Source organism: Sceloporus occidentalis, unplaced genomic scaffold, assembly GCF_023333645.1.
Source record: "Sceloporus occidentalis isolate IW3139 unplaced genomic scaffold, rSceOcc1.0.p SCAF_4, whole genome shotgun sequence".
Classification (NCBI taxonomy): domain Eukaryota; kingdom Metazoa; phylum Chordata; class Lepidosauria; order Squamata; family Phrynosomatidae; genus Sceloporus; species Sceloporus occidentalis.
The window spans coordinates 25811506-25829859 of NW_028316984.1; positions in this window are offsets into that span (position 1 = coordinate 25811506).

Genomic DNA, 18354 nt, shown 5'->3' on the forward strand with positions numbered 1-18354 from the left:
TTAGAGAATTAAACAGCAGAAGTGCAACTCATGCTATTGTAACCCCACTTCTTTTGGTAACTGCAGAGTTTGGAATTCTTTACCAATCACACAGCAACCAAAATCTCCTCCCAAACCCATACTTTAAGTGATGCAAGGCTAAAGTTGCTGTTTTCTGTGAAAAAAAATCCATCCTCAGACTGCAGATTTATTTTTCCTGTGGCATGATAACGATATTAAAGGGGCAAGCAACAGTTCTTCAGCATCATGTTCTGACAGCATCAAAGGATCAAAACAGTACTGTTCTAGTAGCTAAATTTCTAAGGAAAGTACATCAACAATCCAAGATATGTGATTACACCATATCACTAGTGGAAAACATCACAGACTTGGAACAATTATTAAGGAAGGTCAAGGAAGAAAGTGAAAAAGCAGGCTTGGTGTTTAACATAAAGAAAACAAAAATAATGACCATGGAGGACCTACATACATTCAACCTAGGCAACAAGGAAATCAAAATAATAAAAAAGTTCCTGTATCTTGGATCAAACATTGACCAGGAAGGAGACTGCAGTCAAGAGATAAGAAGACTAGGAACGTGAAGGGCAGTGATGGAAGAACTATGCAAGATCTTAAAGAGCAAAGATATACAACTGAGCACTTTTGCACAGTTGTCCAAACCATGGTGTCCCCCATCACTATATATGGATGTGAGAGCTGGGCAGTGAAGAAAGTGGATAAGAAGAAAATCAGCTTATTTGAATGTGGTGCTGGGGAAGTGCTGAGGATGCCATGGACATCCAAAAAGACAAACTAATGGATTCTTGAACAGATCAAGCCCAAAATACCCCTGGAAGCCAAAATTGAGGCTGTTATACTTTGGCCACATCATGAGAAGACATGGCTTATTAGCAAAGATAATAATGCCAGGAAAAGTAGAGGGTAGTAGAAAGAGAGGAAGATCACGTGGCAGATGGCTAGACTAAGGAAGACACAGGTATGAATTTGCAGGATCTAAGCAAAGTAATGGAAGTAATGGGCGTCTTGGAAAGGTCTCATCCACAGGGTTGCCATGAGTGGAGGTCAACTGTAGGGCAGTTAGCAACAACAATATATCAGTAGATCCACACTGCACAATTACATCAGTTTGAGTCCACATTAACTCCAATGGCTCCATCACATAGAATCCTGGAGTTCATAGCCTGGTGAGGGTATTTGGAATTTCCTCATGTTATGGAGCTCTAGTCCAGTCCTGCAAACTCTACAGTACTTGAGCTATTGAGCAAAGAATTTTAAGTCTCTCACTTCACCAAATAACTAAAAAGCATTCCATGAGGCATGGCAGTTAAAGTAATACAATGGGCCCTTGGTATCTACAGGCGTTTAATTTCTGGACACGTCATGGTTACTAAAATCTATGGATGCTCAAGTCTCATTATATACAATGGCATAGTAAAAGGTGTCTCTTATATAAAATGGCAAAAATCAAGGCTTCCTTTTTGGAATTATAAAAATATATATTTTCAAGCCATGGGTGGTTGAATCTGAGAATGCAGAATCTGTGGATCTGGAGTGACAACTGTACTATAATTTTATGGTGCAGATAGATAGTTGGTTGTCATCGACAGGCCCAACAGAAACAACCCAGATGCAGCCCTACTGACTAATTCATGGGACAGGTCATCCCTCAGGGCATTGGAAGTTGGTTCTGACCCCAAACAGGACCCAAAGGATCCAAAGGATCCACTTTATCCATGTATTTGTGACACATGGATGTAGTATATCAAAATTTGGTAGTTATATCGAAATTTGAACACCTCTCCCCCCCACCCCCCACCCCCCGTGCAACTCACAGAATCCTGAAAACTCCCTGGATTCTGGAAGTTAGTCCAACAAGTAGTATTTCCAATATTTTATACTACATCAATCTAAAAGAATAACACTGGAACTATTTTATACTGTACCAATATAAATAGGGGGCCACTGGATGTAATCTGATTCACTGTGCTGTGCTTCTTCAGAAGAACCTGAAACTTTTAAAGACCGAAATTCAGTAACCTGAGACAAGAGAAGCTACAGATCAAGAAATAAAACGCAAAATTGGATTTTGAAAGCATAGGAACTGTTTGACACTGCAGCCACTCTCATTGTCAAACTAGACATACTGAGAATTTTCATACCTGTCTGAAGGTCCAGGGCTTTTGTATAAGGTATGGGGGGTTTTGTATGCAGGTGTAGGTGAACTCAAGGTCATTCAAGGTCAAATTAGATGAAATGTTGGAGATATGTGACTGGATTGCCTATCTGTCTTAATTTCTTTGAAAAATAACTGTAGGGAGAAGAGGAAAATTTGAATAGTGTGATGGGAAGGAATGAGTTTTTAAAACACCCTCCCATTCGTTTCCTTGTCAAAATCACTCCCTTCAAGCTGCTCTGTCCTAAAGTAGGGGAAAAATATAACTGTATCACATTTTAGGGGTTTATGGAAGTGAAATACATTCTGTATTTAAAGTTAATGCAACTTGGCTAGCATTGTCAAAATGGTTGCATTTCATTTTGCTGGCTGCCAGATGTACAATAGAATTTTTCCCCATTCAGGGCTCAAAAGTACAGTGCAGATCATTGCTTCTGACACTCTCAGCTTGTGTCCCTTAACTCTCCTTGTGTCTCTAGGCATTTGATCACAGAAAGCTGACTTGCATGATCTCTCTCTCTCTCTCTCTCTTTTTCTCTAGACCCTCCATGCTCTTTACCTGCGTCTCCCTAGCTAGCAGGAAGTGACTGTAGCTAAATTTAGAGAACTTGCTAACTAAATATTTCATAGCCATGGAGGTGTAATGAATTGATCTTTAATAATTATGCTTCTTCGTCTCCTCTCGTCCCAGTGTTACATTTTTTATATGCACAAATTAAAACCACATTAAATTGGAGAATAATGTAGATAAGGCAGCTGACATATTTTCAAGACTAGGTCGGACCCAGGGATGTGAAAAATTCAGTGGCTAGAACTATGGTGAACTACGCTGGCACACCTAGTCTGGTGGAGACAGGAGGGAAAAGGAAAGCATTAAAGAAATAGGCAGCTCAGAAGATCCCCAAACCGTTTTGGGCTACTGCTGCCTTTCTTCTTGAATGACAACCCTAGTGCCCCCTAACACCTATTTCTTGATATTAGGCCTACTGTTCTACTGCAAATTCAAAACAACCGATATCGGCAGCTGCTCTCTTTTGCACTTGGTCACACTGGAAACAGCAATTGAGTAGCTGGCTGAGCAGTGACTGAGAAGCCTCCCACCTTTGTGAGAGGCTTCTTGATTACTACTCCACCAACTGCTTGCTGGCTGCTCTCAAGGTGACTGGGTGCAAAGGAGAAGCATCTTCCCATTTAGGAAGGACTTCCACCCCTTTGCCACGGAGAGCGGGGCACAGCCTTCGTTCCACTTTTCTCCTGATGAGGAAGGACTTTCCACAGGGGTGGAGGAGGTGCAGTCATTGTGTGCAGGGGGTTTATAGAGGCTACACACTCTGGGCTGGAGACTGGCATGGGTGGGAAAAGGGAGATATTTTAACTACAGAAACCTTTCCAAGGTGAATTATTCTTTCCGATAATCAACCGCAGATATGCCTACCTCTCCTTCCCCAGAGGCATGCCTTCCCCACACAGCTTCAAGTCCCCCCCCCCCCACCTCTTCTCTCAGCTTGTCTGATGAAAGAAAGCAGGAGCAGGAAGGCTCACAAAGCTCAAGGAGACCCCAAAACCTTTTTGCTGCTGTTTATCCCCCTCCGCCACATGCCTTAACTCCTCACTCTAGTCAGTCTGTCACAAAATGGTAGCCCTCCAAGCCACAGCAGCAATGACTTACATCCAAACCTTGCAAGAGTTTCCCAACTGCCATTAGTGAAAGATGTAGCTAAGGGAGTGAGCTTATATGGGCAGGCAAAGAGCAAGAGACACCACAACACAAAGCAATCAACGAGGCTGCACCGTGGTTTTAAGGGACCTTGAAAGGAGAAATTTCATGCAAACTTCATTCCCTTCATGGTCCTAAAGACTGCTGATTCCCCATGTCTTTCTTGCATGCCAATACTTTGACTGAAGGCCCCCTTGCCATCCTTTTTTCCTCACCACCTCCTGCTGCCCCCCTTTCCTTCAATGTCCCCCTGGATTTTTCCATTGCCCATGGTGTGTGTGTGTGGGGAGCATGCCTCCCAGTTTGAGCATCACTAGTGTAAAACATTCTGGGGTGGCCAAAAATAAGGGCAAATTGTCCATATAGGTATTCCCCCATTAAAAAAAAAACAACAATTTGGGATCTCTGGGTCTTTGGGACCACAGAAGCAGACCTGACAAGTTGGCTTGTGGACCATACTTTCTTCACCACAATTTAAATTTGAATAGAGCTTTGCTGGGTTTTGCAAGCAATAAAAGTGCTGCATGGGAGTGAGGTGAACTTTGCAGGTTAAAAAACCACCTTGTGGAACTAAGCTGTGCTTGGCAAGCAGTAAAGCCATTGTACAGAAGTGAACTGAGTTCAGCAAACAGGAAAGTTATTGCATGGAATGAAGCTCTGCTTTGCAGACAGGATACTTTTTGCACACAACTGAGCTGAGTCTTACAGGCACCAAAGTGCTTGCATGGAACTAGGTTGTGATTTGTAGGCAAGGAAGTTGTTGCAGTGAGACATAGTAGGTCTAGATAACACTGAGATGTGATTTATCTGCCTAGTGAGAGAAATGGTATTGGTAATAAATGCACCCCACTCCACCTACTTTGATGTTATGCTCTCTTTTCCTTCTCCACTGTTGGAATTTAGCCTCCAAGTCCTACCTTTAAGAAGACATCTTACAGTTTTGCTTGAAGAAGTAATCTGTGCAGGAATAGCTTGAAGGCGAGTGTTTACTCCTCTTCAATGTACTGTAATGCTCAGTTGGTTATGTACACTGGTTTCTATACCTCCAGGATCTTAATTTATCTTACCTTTCCTTTTCACAGAGAATTCTTGGAAATGCATTTGGGATCGTGTCAAGAATTCTCTATTAGAGATCTGTAGCCACTTCCATGGAATAGCATTTTATCTTAGTTTTATGGAAAAAATAAATGGTTATGAGTAAAATGTTTGGCAGGTTATATATTTCCTGACTTGCCAGTGTGGAGAGGTCAGTAGACTGCTCCAGTAGGGAAAGAGAAAAGCTTTCTGGACTTTGCCTTGGGCCTATGTAGTGAACAGGCAGCTAAACCCATTGTATTAACAAATCAAAATAAATCAAAAGGAAGTTCAAGAAAAACTGGGAGATTGTTATCTTTTCTTATCCAGTTTCCAAATTTAAACATGCAGACAGAAGCCTGGAAAGGTCTTTTAATAAAGTTATTCTTTGTCAGTGCATTTTCTACACACATCATTTGCACATTGGAGATTATTTTGGTGGAAAAAAATAGACAAGAAACCGAGCTGTCATTTTGGAGTTACAAACACAATTTAAGCTGAGTTTTGCAATAGTAGTACCCAGAACTATGTTTATTCTGATGTAAGCCCCATGGTTTACTCCGTACCTGCTAAGTGTGTGTAGGATTTCAGATTAAACATAAACTGACAGATATCCTAGGAATCTTTCACAATACACAGTTATAGCACTATGATTCCACTTTAACTGTCATGACTGCATCCAGTTGAATCCTGGGATGGGCAGTTGCAGGAGGAACCCTTAGCTGAGGATCCTCAGCTGAGGAGCTCCTCTGGTGCTGCTGACCAAACTACACATCCAAGGATTCCACCAGATGCAGCCATGGCAGTTAAAATGGGGCCATAGTGCTATAATTGTGTCATGTGAAAGGGCTCCTGGTCAACAGAATCAATGTTCATGCTCTGCTCACACCTATTGCATATTCTCTCTCATAGTTTTCAGTGCAACCTAAGCCCAGTTCAGTCATTCCAGTTCTGGCTTTACTCAACAGACAAAGGATAGGGGGAGAAAGATGAGCTTGCTAGTTTTGCCCACACATACCTTATTGTAAGGTCTGACTTCAAACACCCAAAATCTCAACTGGACTGGAAATCTCAACTGGACTGGGGTCAGAAGGCTACTTTAAGGAGATCAGGTCAGGTTCATTTGGGAGATTTGGGGAAATGTCAGAGTGCAGCCACTCTGCCTTCAGCACCTCTACTGATGGCACTCCAAAAGTTAGATGGCACACATCTCGACTAGGGGACCTTCTGTAGTCATGTAAGATCAAACTCAGGACTGCACCTCCCCTGGGAGCCTACACAAGCAGAAAAGAAGTCTGAAAAACATTTCTACCTTATGAAAGCTGATGGCAATGGGAACATGGGAGTCTTGTCTTTGTTTTCCCATCCCAGACCTTTTCACTTGTTGATGAGTTCCAGAACTAGAAGAACTCAGTGAGGCATTAATTTAAAGTGATCCTGAATCACAGAACCAAGAGTATTAATTGTTCAAAAGGTAATGGGATCGTATTCCAACCAAGTCAATTCAGGAGAATTTTTGATTTGTTTCTATTATCGACTTCCAAACAGGTATGATTAGCAAGCAAAGTGGTTTGAGTATTGGACTAAAACTCTGGAGACCAGGGTTCTATTTCCAGCTTGACTATGAAACCCCTTGAGTGACCATGGGTAGGTCACATGCTCTCAGCCTCAGGAAAAGGAAACAGCAAGCCTACTCTGAACCAATCTTGCCATGAAAACCCCATGATAGGTTCGCCCTAGGGTTGCCATAAGTCAGAAATGACTTGAAAGCACACACCACCATCATGCATGGCAGACAAACCATACACACTCTTTAAATCTGGTTCCAAACAAAGATAAATTAATAAGTAGATATATTAATAATTCATGTATCTAATAATACGTCTGTTAATTATAAAGCTGTAATAGGTTTGAGTAGTTCCTGTTTTTTAAAAAAAATAAAATTTATTAATACATTCTAAAACAAAACATGACAACAAACAGTACACCAAACAACAATAAATAAAGACAATAACCCAGATAAGGCCCTGAAAATTATAGATAAAAGGTGTATTCAGGGATCCTGAAAGACATCTTTCCATAAAAATTTAGCTAAAATTGGGTGATGTCTAGAGACTAAATCTTGCTGGATGTACTCCAGTAGTTTCTGTTAAAACAGATAAAGATAAGAATTGTCTGTTAGATGACAGTTAAGATCACAGTTTGAGGATCAGAAAAGTTAAGGTTGATTTTCTTTAATTGCTTTGCTTTATATGATAAGAAGAAATGTGAAAGGTTAAGTTAATGACTGTGGCAGAAGAAAGTTGGAAGTTTTTTAAATTGTGTTTACTGTTAGTATGTTTATTTGTATCTGTTAATATGTGTTTATTAATATTTGTAGGTATAAGTAATAATTGAGTGTTTTCTCCCCCCCCCCCCCCCTTTTTCTATCTTGGTGTATATCTATCTTTGGTTTTAACAATAAAGTTTCAATTAAAGACATCTGAATGCTGCAAGCTATTGGCACATTCTCTTCCCACCCAACTTATTGTCACATCAACACCAACAGGATGGCACAAAGCAACAGAACATGAGCCACAGTGCTTGAACTATGTGATACCCATCCACAACTGTTTAGTGAGGCTACACCTCTATAATGCTTGGAAAACTTACTTTTGCGGAGGATTATGGTTGGGGCACTCTCGGAGCTGTAGCCCAAAATGAAACTTTCCATGCAAAGGGAAGCTTGCAGCACCTTTGACATTAACTAAGAGAAAAAACTTGGTATCATAAACTTTTGTTGACTTAAATCTACTTCATCAGATGCATGGAGTGAGGGGCCTAGGTACAGACCTATATAGCTGTGAATGAATTGGTGGTATGTGTCAATAGTGAAAGAAATGTGAAACGTTATCTCATCACCATCCCACACACAAGTTCAGTTTTAACTATGGTCCAAAGACAGGAGGAAATTTGTTGCCTAATGCCAATATGGAGGGAGTATTAGAATGTAGTATGATGCTGGCTGGGAGCCAGAAAGGAGATGTGATAAACTGGCCAAGAGCATCCTCATGAGGCTGGGATATTAAAAAGTGTTATAATAGTTCTGTTCAACCCACTGCTGATGAACTGGAGTTTGTGGATGTATTCCAGTTCTTCTGTTTCTCTTTCCAATTTTCTTTCTTTCTTTCTTTTTTTCTGTTCAAGAACTGCTGTCCTGAGGTCTGAGATGAAATGCCCAGGAAGACTGAAATGTTCTGCAACTGGTTTTTGTGTATTCTCATTATTAATATTTGCTTTATGTCTGTCTGGTGCAGAGACGGATATGTTTGCCCAGTGCAGGATAGAGGATGGCATATATCAAATTAGAGGATCATAGAATCATAGAATCATAGAGTTGGAAGAGACCGCAAGGGCCATCCAGTCCAACCCCCTGCCATGCAGGAAATCCAAATCAAAGCATCCCTAACAGATAGCCATCCAGCCTCCGTTTGAAGACTTCCAAGGAGGGAGACTCCACTACACTCCAAGGGAGTTTGTTCCACTGTCGAACAGCCCTTACTGTCAGGAAGTTCCTCCTAATGTTGAGGTGGAATCTCTTTTCCTGCAGCTTGCATCCATTGTTCTGGGTCCTAGTCTCTGGAGGAGCAGAAAACAAGCTTGCTCCCTCCTCAATGTGACATCCCTTCAAATATTTAAACAGGGCTATCATATCACCTCTTAACCTTCTCTTCTCCAGGCTAAACATCCCCAGCTCCCTCAGTCATTCCTCATAGGGCATGGTTTCCAGACCCTTCACCATTTTAGTTGCCCTCCTTTGGACACGCTCCAGTTCCTCCACATCCTTTTTAAACTGTGGTGCCCAGAACTGGACACAATATTCCAGTTGGGACCTGGCCAGAACAGAATATAGTGGCACTATTACTTCTCTTGATCTAGACACTATACTTTTATTGATGCAGCCTAAAATTGCATTGGTCTTTTTAGCTGACACATCGCACTGTTGACTCATGTTCAACTTGTGGTCTACTTGGACTCCCAGATCCCTTTCACATGTAGTTTCGTTCAGCCAGGTGTTGCCTATTCTATATCTGTGCATTTCATTTTTCCGCCCTAAGTGCAGTACCTTACATTTCTCCGCGTTGAAATTCATTTTGTTAGCTTTGGCCCAGAGCAAGTGAAAGTACCCTTAATATTGTGGGTTATGTGATTAGGTCCTGTGGTGACATTTCCTGAGTAAATGTGTGGGCAGACGTGGCATCTGGGCTGGTAGCAAGGTCTCGTACCTGTCTTTTCATTTGTATTGTGGCCCCAAACACACTGTAGAAATAATTCAGTTTGAGACCACTTTCACTGTCCTGGCTCAGTGCTAGGGAATCCTGGGAAGTGTAGTTTATTGTGGCACCTGAGCTGTCTCTGACAGAGAAAGCTAAATGCCTTACAAAACTGCAGTTCCCAGGATTCCCTAGCATTGAGCCAGGGCAGTGAAAGTGGTCTCAAACTGGATTATTTCTGCAGTGTGTTTGGGACCTGTGTGTCTCTCAGTAGGTAAATATGTGCTTGAGGTTGGGAGGCTGTCTGTAGGCAAGTACAGTCCTGCCACCAAGAGCCCTTGAGAAGGCAGCATCATTGTCCAGAAGTGCAATCCCTGGGCTTCTCACAATCTGTTATTCTAGCCATGGGGTATGCAAAAACCAAAAAGAACATTCGCCAGCGCATACAGGACATCAAACTACAAAATCATATAAGTGCAGCATCTTTATACTCAACTTTTAAAGACAGTGGGAGAGGCTTTGTCCTTGCTGCATATTTGAAAAATCTAACAAATCCAAAGTATAGGAAAGCCTTTACCTTGGCCAAATTTAAGGTGCTTCCATCGGCCTTACTTGCAGGAAGATATAATAACAAACCATTCTGTGAACGTTTATGTTCTTGTGAGTCAGGGGAGGTAGAAACAGTGGGGCATGTTTTATTGTATTGCACCTTTTACCGGGATCTGCAGTGTTGTTATATAGCACCAATTTTACAAAAAATACCAGGTAAACCTGATATATTTTACGTTGATTACCTTCTGGCTGACCAGCAGCCAGGGATTACAACCAAGGTGGCACGTTTTTGCGTTGCTGCAATAGCTTGTAGACAAAAAATGTTATGTTAATTTTTAATTTTTTATTCTATCGATCTCATCTAGTATTTGAAGGGATTTCACTCTATATAGTTACTTGAATTTATAGCCTCCAAGCTGTATTCCTATTGTATTTGTATTGTACTGTTTGCATTGTTTTTTTTCTATTGGGTATTGTATACTATTGTACTGTTTTATATCGTTTTATGCTGGTCGTCGACCGTAATAATAAATTTCATTTCATTGTCCAGAACAGATTGTAGTTCATTGCTGATATGCCTAAGTAGTGTCCATTGGGGGGGGGGGGGGGCTGTATGTATCCACTAGTGGAGTTCTGCCATTTCCTATCTTTAGTCTTTTCTGTAATAGATTAGTGCTAGGTGTGATGCTGTCTTTACTGTAGCTTGAGGAGTGCTTGTTGTAATTCCATGAGTCTGGTGTCCTGGTCTTGGGGGTCTGAGCAGATGTTATTGTATTGGAGAGGATATGTGGATATAAACTGTGGAGTTAGAAGTGCACCCAGGAGGGAAACTGAAAGCATGTAAGTACGTGTAGTGGTCAGTGGGTTTGCAACATAGTGTGGTGCTTATATGTCTGTTGTGTAGCTATACGGTGGTGTCCAGAAAGTGAAGTTGTTCTGTTGATAGTTCCCAGCAGAGACTGTTGGTGGAATATCTTGAGCTAAGCCATTCAAGTTACAGTTATTCTATAGAGTGAGTGAAGTTAATTATTGCTAAGTTGCAATCATAATGCAATGTAGTTTTACTTTCACTACTGAAAACAAACAAACAAATTAATTACAGATTACTTGTACAGGGAGCATGTTATTTCCAAAGTACGTATTTGATGCAATGCAATGAAACAATAAAGACTTAAGAAGAAGTCAGGAGGTCTTGTGAAGCCAAGGAGAGAAGATCAAAGATTAATATCTGAAGGAATATCATTTATTATGCAAAGGCTATGTTTTGTGCTGATTTAAAATGCAGTGGTGAGATCTTTAACAGACAGTGATGCTGGAGTGCACATATGCTCAAGGTGACATTCCACAGGAAGATTTCAACTGAGGCATTTCAGTCCAGATTTAGGGATTAAATACTGATGAAGGTGAGTGAAAAGGACTTGAGACGAAGGTATGAAATTGGGACACTGGAAAATTATATTATATTAATTACATTGCATTACAGCATTTATGTTCGTTATTAAAATATTTTTGTCCTTCCCTATATTTGAAGTTCCCAAGGTGGCCTACAATAAAATCAGTTTAAAATAAAATAATAACAATATTTTAAAATGATAACAAATATATTATATAGTTTATCACTTAAAACCAGTTGATTTAAAACTGATTAAAACAATTTTAAATAATACAACTATAAGGCGTGTGCATCCTGGATAAAATCAATTAAGCCCCAAAGCTTTAATTTTGATTTCTTATTTTACTATGTCCAGCTTCCCCTGACTCATACTTCTCACATTTCATGTTCCTATAATGTGTTGTGCAGCTGCAGACTTTTCTTTCACTACTGAGCAAGTCGACGGTGGAACATCATTTTGGCTTCAGTCCAGTTGTGCCATTAGCTACAGTGCTACTTGTCCTTTGCTGTTCCCCAGTAATTCATTGAGTGCCAAACTGTAGAGTAGTTATATGACATACCACAAGGTACCATTCTACCCCCAGTGCTATTCAACATCTACATGAAACTTCTGGGAGAGATCATCTGCAGGCATGGGACAATATGTTATAAGTATGCTGATGACATCCAAATATGCTTTTCTATGCCTTCAAAAACAGCTTCAGCTAAGGATGGTGTGTCTCCTCTGAATTAATGCTTGGAAGAGGTAATGCTGGATGAAGGAAAACAAACAAACTGAATCCAGACAAGACAGAGGTGCTTACTGTCAAGGGTCCTATTCTGGGGCTGGAAGTATGACAACCAGTTCTGGACGGAGTTACACTCTCCCTGAAAGACTGTATTTGCAGCTGGAGAGGGCTCCTCAATCCATACTTCCAAATATAAGCTCAGATAGATGCGATGATCAAGAGTACCTGTTATCAGCTTTGGCTGATACACCAACTGCACCACTTCCTAGAATTGGAGGACCTAAAGATAGTAGTGCATATGCTGGTAAGCTTAAAGCTGCACTTGTGCAATGCATTCTGCATTGGGCTACCTTTGTACCAAGTCCAGAAATTCAAATTAATTCAGAATATGGCAGCTAGATTGAATATGGGTACATCCAGGGGTGATTATATCACACCGATCTTAAAATCCCTCCATTGGCTGCCAATTATTTTCCAGGTAAAGTACAAAATGTCTGTGACTAAAAATTGGATTTAGGTCTTAGGCAGCAAGTGCTACAAAGTGCAGGAGCTTTTCAAAGTCCAGGAAATTGACATAAAAATAATGCTGAAATAATATTGTAAAGGTCTGGGATGAAAATGAATATTATAATAAGGGAAAAAATAGTGTAACTGAGTTTCTGTGTTTTCTACTCCCCATGACACTGAGCAAATAGCTCATTAGCTGTTAAAATGTAGCTGGCTTTATTTTGTAGGTGGTGTTTCTGGTCTCTGGCCTTCTTGTTGCCAGCCTTCCCATGATACAGTGTGAAACAAGTGATTTGCACATCACCTTGTGTGTATAATTCCCCTTTTCCAACCTTTGTGTGTTTGTTGCACTAAAGGTAAATTTGAAACTGGTGTGTCAAATGCAGGGTGAATTGTCGCTGCCACTCAAGGGCATCACTAGGTGGTGCAAGGAATTCAAGTCATACCAGGTGATACTCTAAGGCAGTGGTTCCCAACCTTCCTAATGCCGCGACCCTTTAATACAGTTCCTCATGTTGTGGTGACCTAAACCCATGAAATTATTTTCATTGCTGCTTCATTAACTTTAATTAAATAGGTGTTTTCCAATGCTCTCAGGCCACCCCCATGAAAGGATCATTCGACCCCCAAAGGGGTCCTAACCCACACGTTGGGAACCACTGCTCTAAGGGGTGTGTATGATACCACAATGCTTCTGAAACATCTGCCTTTTGACAGAAACAAACTGTGGTGTTCGCCTGGATTGCTTTAAAATGCTGAAGAAATGTGTGAGTGGGGTGAGGGTCTGTGGGAGGAGAAAAGAGAAGCTCCAGGTTTTCTTTAATTAGAATTTAAAATTTTTATTTTGTTAAATTTTGTATTTTTTTTAACAATGTAAAATTTTTAATTAAAAATTATTTTAATGTTTTCTTTAAAAACATCACATAGTACCAACTGTTCATTTTAACCACATGAAACTATGTGCATGTACATACATTTAGACTGTGCTTATGATATTGTAATTTTAAAGGTATAATTTTGCTTGTTGTTTATGTCACAATGGTAACCATTTCATTCAGTGATATACGGGATGAGTAACATTAGTACAAAAAGCATTACTAAGGATTCTGTATGGTGTGGTATGGGAGGAGGTCGATGGGGAGGGAAGTGACACTATAAGTTACTACACCGGGTGACACCAATCCTAATGATGCCACTGATTCTTCCTACTCTATTTCTATTATTCTAATATCTGCTGAAGTCCCCTCTTCTGCATACCTATTAAAGGTACAGGAGCCCTCTCCAGAGTTCATTCTATGAAATTCTATGTATAGCAGACGATAACAGTGTACAAAGATAGCATGAAACAACAAAAACCAGCTTGAAAAAACCTCTTCCTGTTTTCATTAAGAGAAGGGACTCTGTTTGGCAAAGCAAGTACTACTGAATGTATCCACTGCTGTTCCACCATTCAAGGACCATGTAAATTATGTTCTACATAAGTTAAACCTTCTGGAGGACAGAGGTGGGCAGATCTAGAAGGAAGTCCTCAGGATCAAAGGTTGAAAGATTTCATTACATTCGAGGGACTTGTAGCCTGAAATCTCATATTAAGATAAGTTCATTCAGGTGCCAAGCAGACTACATTGATAGATTGTAGCACAGCAATGGAGAAGGAGGAGAAGGCACTCTACTATTATATGGTGCTAAACTCATTTCACCTGTAAAGGAGAGAATATTGATTTCATTCATCTCACTTAGCGGTGAGTATGACTCAAGGAAAAAAAAAAAGAAAGGAAAAAAGGAGAGGAAAAAAAATCCAAGTTCAATGACATCAGCAGCAAAATGACAGTGCTGTAGCGGAGGACAAAAAAGAAAAGGCGGCCGGAGAAATGATGGATGTAACTTCATTAAAAGATTTTAAAAACACAATTTGTCTTCATAAGGAGATGGAGCAAGAATGGTGGGTTCTGGCAGTAGCTTTGCTCTGTGTGATGACCTTTACAATGCTCTTGATATACGAGGTTTAAATGACAGTGGATTATTTTTGAGTGAGTGCGTACTTATTCATAATCAGCACACACAGACCACTAGGGCTCAGCATACAGAGTTCAGGAAATGAGTGTAGAAAGCATTGCATTTAATTACGCAGAGTATTCAGGTGGTGGTTGCCAGGAGTAAGCAAACCTTGGCATCTGCCAAGATCCATACCTGAATAGCATATACTCCAGCTGCCCTGATTTGGTGGGGACAGTCCTGGTGGTGCAGTGGTTAAAATGCCAGTACTGCAGCCACAAGGTTGTGAGTTCGATCCCAGGGGCTGCAAGGTTGACTCGGCCTTCCATCCTTCTGTAGGTTGGTAAAATGAGTACCCAGCTTATTGGGAGCAGTTAGCTTACACATTATAAACTGTTTAGTGAGTGCTGAGTTTACTGATAAGTGGTATAGAATTTGCTATTACTATTGAAATGCTGGATAGTATGCAGTAGGGAGCTCACTACTGCTAATTCCTGGAGCCTTCTGGCTGGCTTGTTTTAGTTGCACATTTCCCCCTTCTACACGTGCTAAAAAGGTGAAACAAGCAAAGAGATGGCATGTGCACATTCTCCCCTCTATCCCCTCTTTCTGGTTGGTGGATCTCATTAAGCCTTGAGAAGAACTATATGAAGGTACACTAGTCATACCAATGAAGGGGATTGGGATCCACTGATAACATCTTGCTCAAGTCTCTCACACAAGTAAAGTACAGTTTATTGAATAGCCCGAGGGCCGTTTCAAAATACTAGTAACATAGTAATAAAGCAGTGCCACACACCTATATATAAAATGTAAATATAGTGCACTAGGTGTAATAAACCCCAATACAATATAGATACATATGAATAACCTGAGCATGCACCAGAACCAGAACATGCACCACTTGTATACAGCTTATACATATCTAAAAAGTATACAATATATGCTAAAAGATATACTAATAAACAGGTAAAAATAAAATGGTTAAGTCTCTCACACAAACATGGCATTGGCATAGTTTATGCATTTCACAGCTACACATCATTCTCCTGGAGCTCAACAGGGGTGCACCCCAACAGACCCACCACTGCTGTCTGAATGGCTACATCTGCACTGCAGAAATAATGCAGTTTGAGTCCACTTTAACTGTCATGGCTCAGTGCTATGGAATTCTGGGATTTGTAGTTTCGTGAGATATTTAGCCTTCTGGGTCAGCAAGCTCTAGTGCCACAACAATCTACAATTCCCAGGATTTCACAGGATGGAGCCATGAGAGGAGTTTATCACACAGCTAAAAAAACCTCTGGTTTACCTCTCCTGAGCTGAATTCTAATTTGGGAGGCAGCCAGGTTCTATCACACGTAAGTCACCGCTGAATTTGCTGGGTGAATACAGCTTGGCTGCATCCAGGATCCCGGGCGTACTCAATAAGCTACTTTTCAAAGATGGGAGTTTTCCGACTTTGAAAAGCAGCTTGCTGACTGCTCCTGGGACCCGAGCTGCAGCTGGGCTGTATTTAGCCAGTGGATTTGGTGGTGAATTATATGTGATAGAACCTGTCTGCCTCCTGAATTAGAATTCAACTGGGGAGAGGTAAGCCAGATTTTTTAGCAGTACGATAAGCTCCACAGTTGAATTGAAGTCAAACTGCATTAATTCTTACAATTTTTGTATAATTGTGGGGGGGGGGGGGGGGGGAAGTGGGATACAAATAAATATACTAATACTACTAATGATGATGATGACGATGCCATGGTACTTAAAGTGGAATCACAGTGCTATAGTTGTGTAGTGTGAATGGGAAACTGATTTAATTGTTACCGTTGCCTGGTTTAGAGGGTTATAGTTCCACAGATGCTGTGCTTACTTGCAGCTCATGTTCTTTTTTTCCTGAATTTTGAGATTATCTTCAGCAATATTTTTTAAAATGATAACTCCAGTGGTGTAGCCACATTTCCTCACAACACAAATGCCTATTCAAAGAGTAGTTACTGGATGACTATTCCCCAATCATTCTTTCTGTGCCTAATCTATTTCAAAGGGTGAGGATGAACTGACAACGAGGAAGAAAAAAGCCTGCATGCTCTAATTTGTTAAGGTTCACATTCAAATCCCCCATTTCTTCAACACCAGAGCATCTTTGTGATCCCTAATGTCTGATACTCCATGGTAATAGTCACTGTGCTGAGTGGATCCCCTTCCCTGGTTAAGCCTGAACTGAAGTTCCAGCTGAATAAGCAAGAGCTGAAATCAGAGGGCAAGAGTATAATGGCAAAGGCATTCTCATCAACAGCTGGGTTGTTAATTTGATCCCCGTTTTTGTTTTGCTATTAACTCTGTGCTTCAGCTGCCGCAGATCAGTACTAACCCACCCGGGCAGCTGTGTAAACTCCACTTTAAAGTTTGATATTTCAGATGTGCAGTTGGCATTTAAGCTCTACAAGCTTCCTCTTGAGTGCACTAATGAACATGCCAAACAGTTTTCTTTGGATTGGTAGGAATCCTATAAAGGTCAAGTCCTTATAATCTAAAGCTTCATTAGTGCATAATTAAAAATTAAAAAAGAATATTTCCAGTTGATTGCACTGTTGAAGCGAAAACAGCATCTCCTGCTCCTATTAGCGTTCACATTCACGCAAGGATGAGGAGATGGCAGTAGTAGTGGAAGAGAACAGGGCATTCATGAGATGCCTTAGACAACTCTTCTTCTCCCGCACGTCCCTTTGTCTTCACAAGCAGCAACAAATTCTCACTATTCTCCCTGATGCACAAGTAAAGAAGAAATTTATTTCCCCACACTCTTTGAGTACCATTTGCACTCTGAAATAAATGTTTGTTTTTTTTAAATAGAATATATGTCGTTTTTCTTGCACATGAAGCAGTGTTGTTTTGGTGCAAAATACACTGTTCTCACTACAGGAAGCAAGTTGGGTTTTGTTATTGTTGTATTTTCTGTTCTGAGAGTAGTGTATTTTGAGCAGACAGAGACTTTCGGGCTGTACAGACCCTCCCTTTTAGTGCCAGATCGGGGCTGTGGCAACTGTACGCTGTGGCCCTGATTCCACCTTTCCACAGCACAAAAAGGAGCTGCACAAAGCAGCTCCTTCCTGCGCCACAGAAAGGATGCCATAGCCTCCGGTGCTGCGGCTTTTTGGTGCTCTTTTGGTGCTGTGTCATCTATAGGAGCGCCATGATGCTGCCTGCCATGTGGTGCAGCGTGCGGCATCGTGCCGGCCTGGGGATGGAGTTGGGGCTTGCATCATGTGGATGCCATGCCCCCATCCTGCCTCCAGGCCAGCCTTAATAGCGGGTCTGTACACCCTCCTTGTAAAGGGGTTTATGCACTGAAAAGAGCCCAGAAGCTGCCGTTATTCTACATTGCTCTATTGACCTATTGTTGTGACAGGAAAATAAGAACACTCCCAAATATTCTCTCTTCTACTTAACAAACTCATCAAATCTGAGCTCTGAAGTGATTTTGGGTAAGCCTGTTTTATGCATATGCTGTGTATACATAAATATGTATGTTTCTTTCTTAGCTATTATTTACTAGTTAAATTTATATACCAGTTTTTGTTGTTATGTGCCTTCAATGAATTTACAACTTATGGCGACCCTAAGGTGACCCTATCATAGGGCTTTCTGGGGCTGAGAATTTGTGATTTGCCCAAGGTCACCCAGTGGGTTACCATCAGAGAATCCAATTCTGATCTCTAAAGTTGTAGTCCAGTGATCACACCACTACACAGGTTTTCTTATATAGCAATATTTTTATATATTCATAGAATCATAGAATTGTAGAGTTGCAAGAGACCACAAAAGCCATCCAGTCCAACCCCCTTTCCTGAAGACTTCATGTTGTGATGCACAGCAGTTCTTTTTTCACCTTCATCCTCACAATAACTTAGAGGCTGTGCAGTCTGGCAGTAAAAGCCGGTTTGGGAGCAGAGTTGGGGCATGGC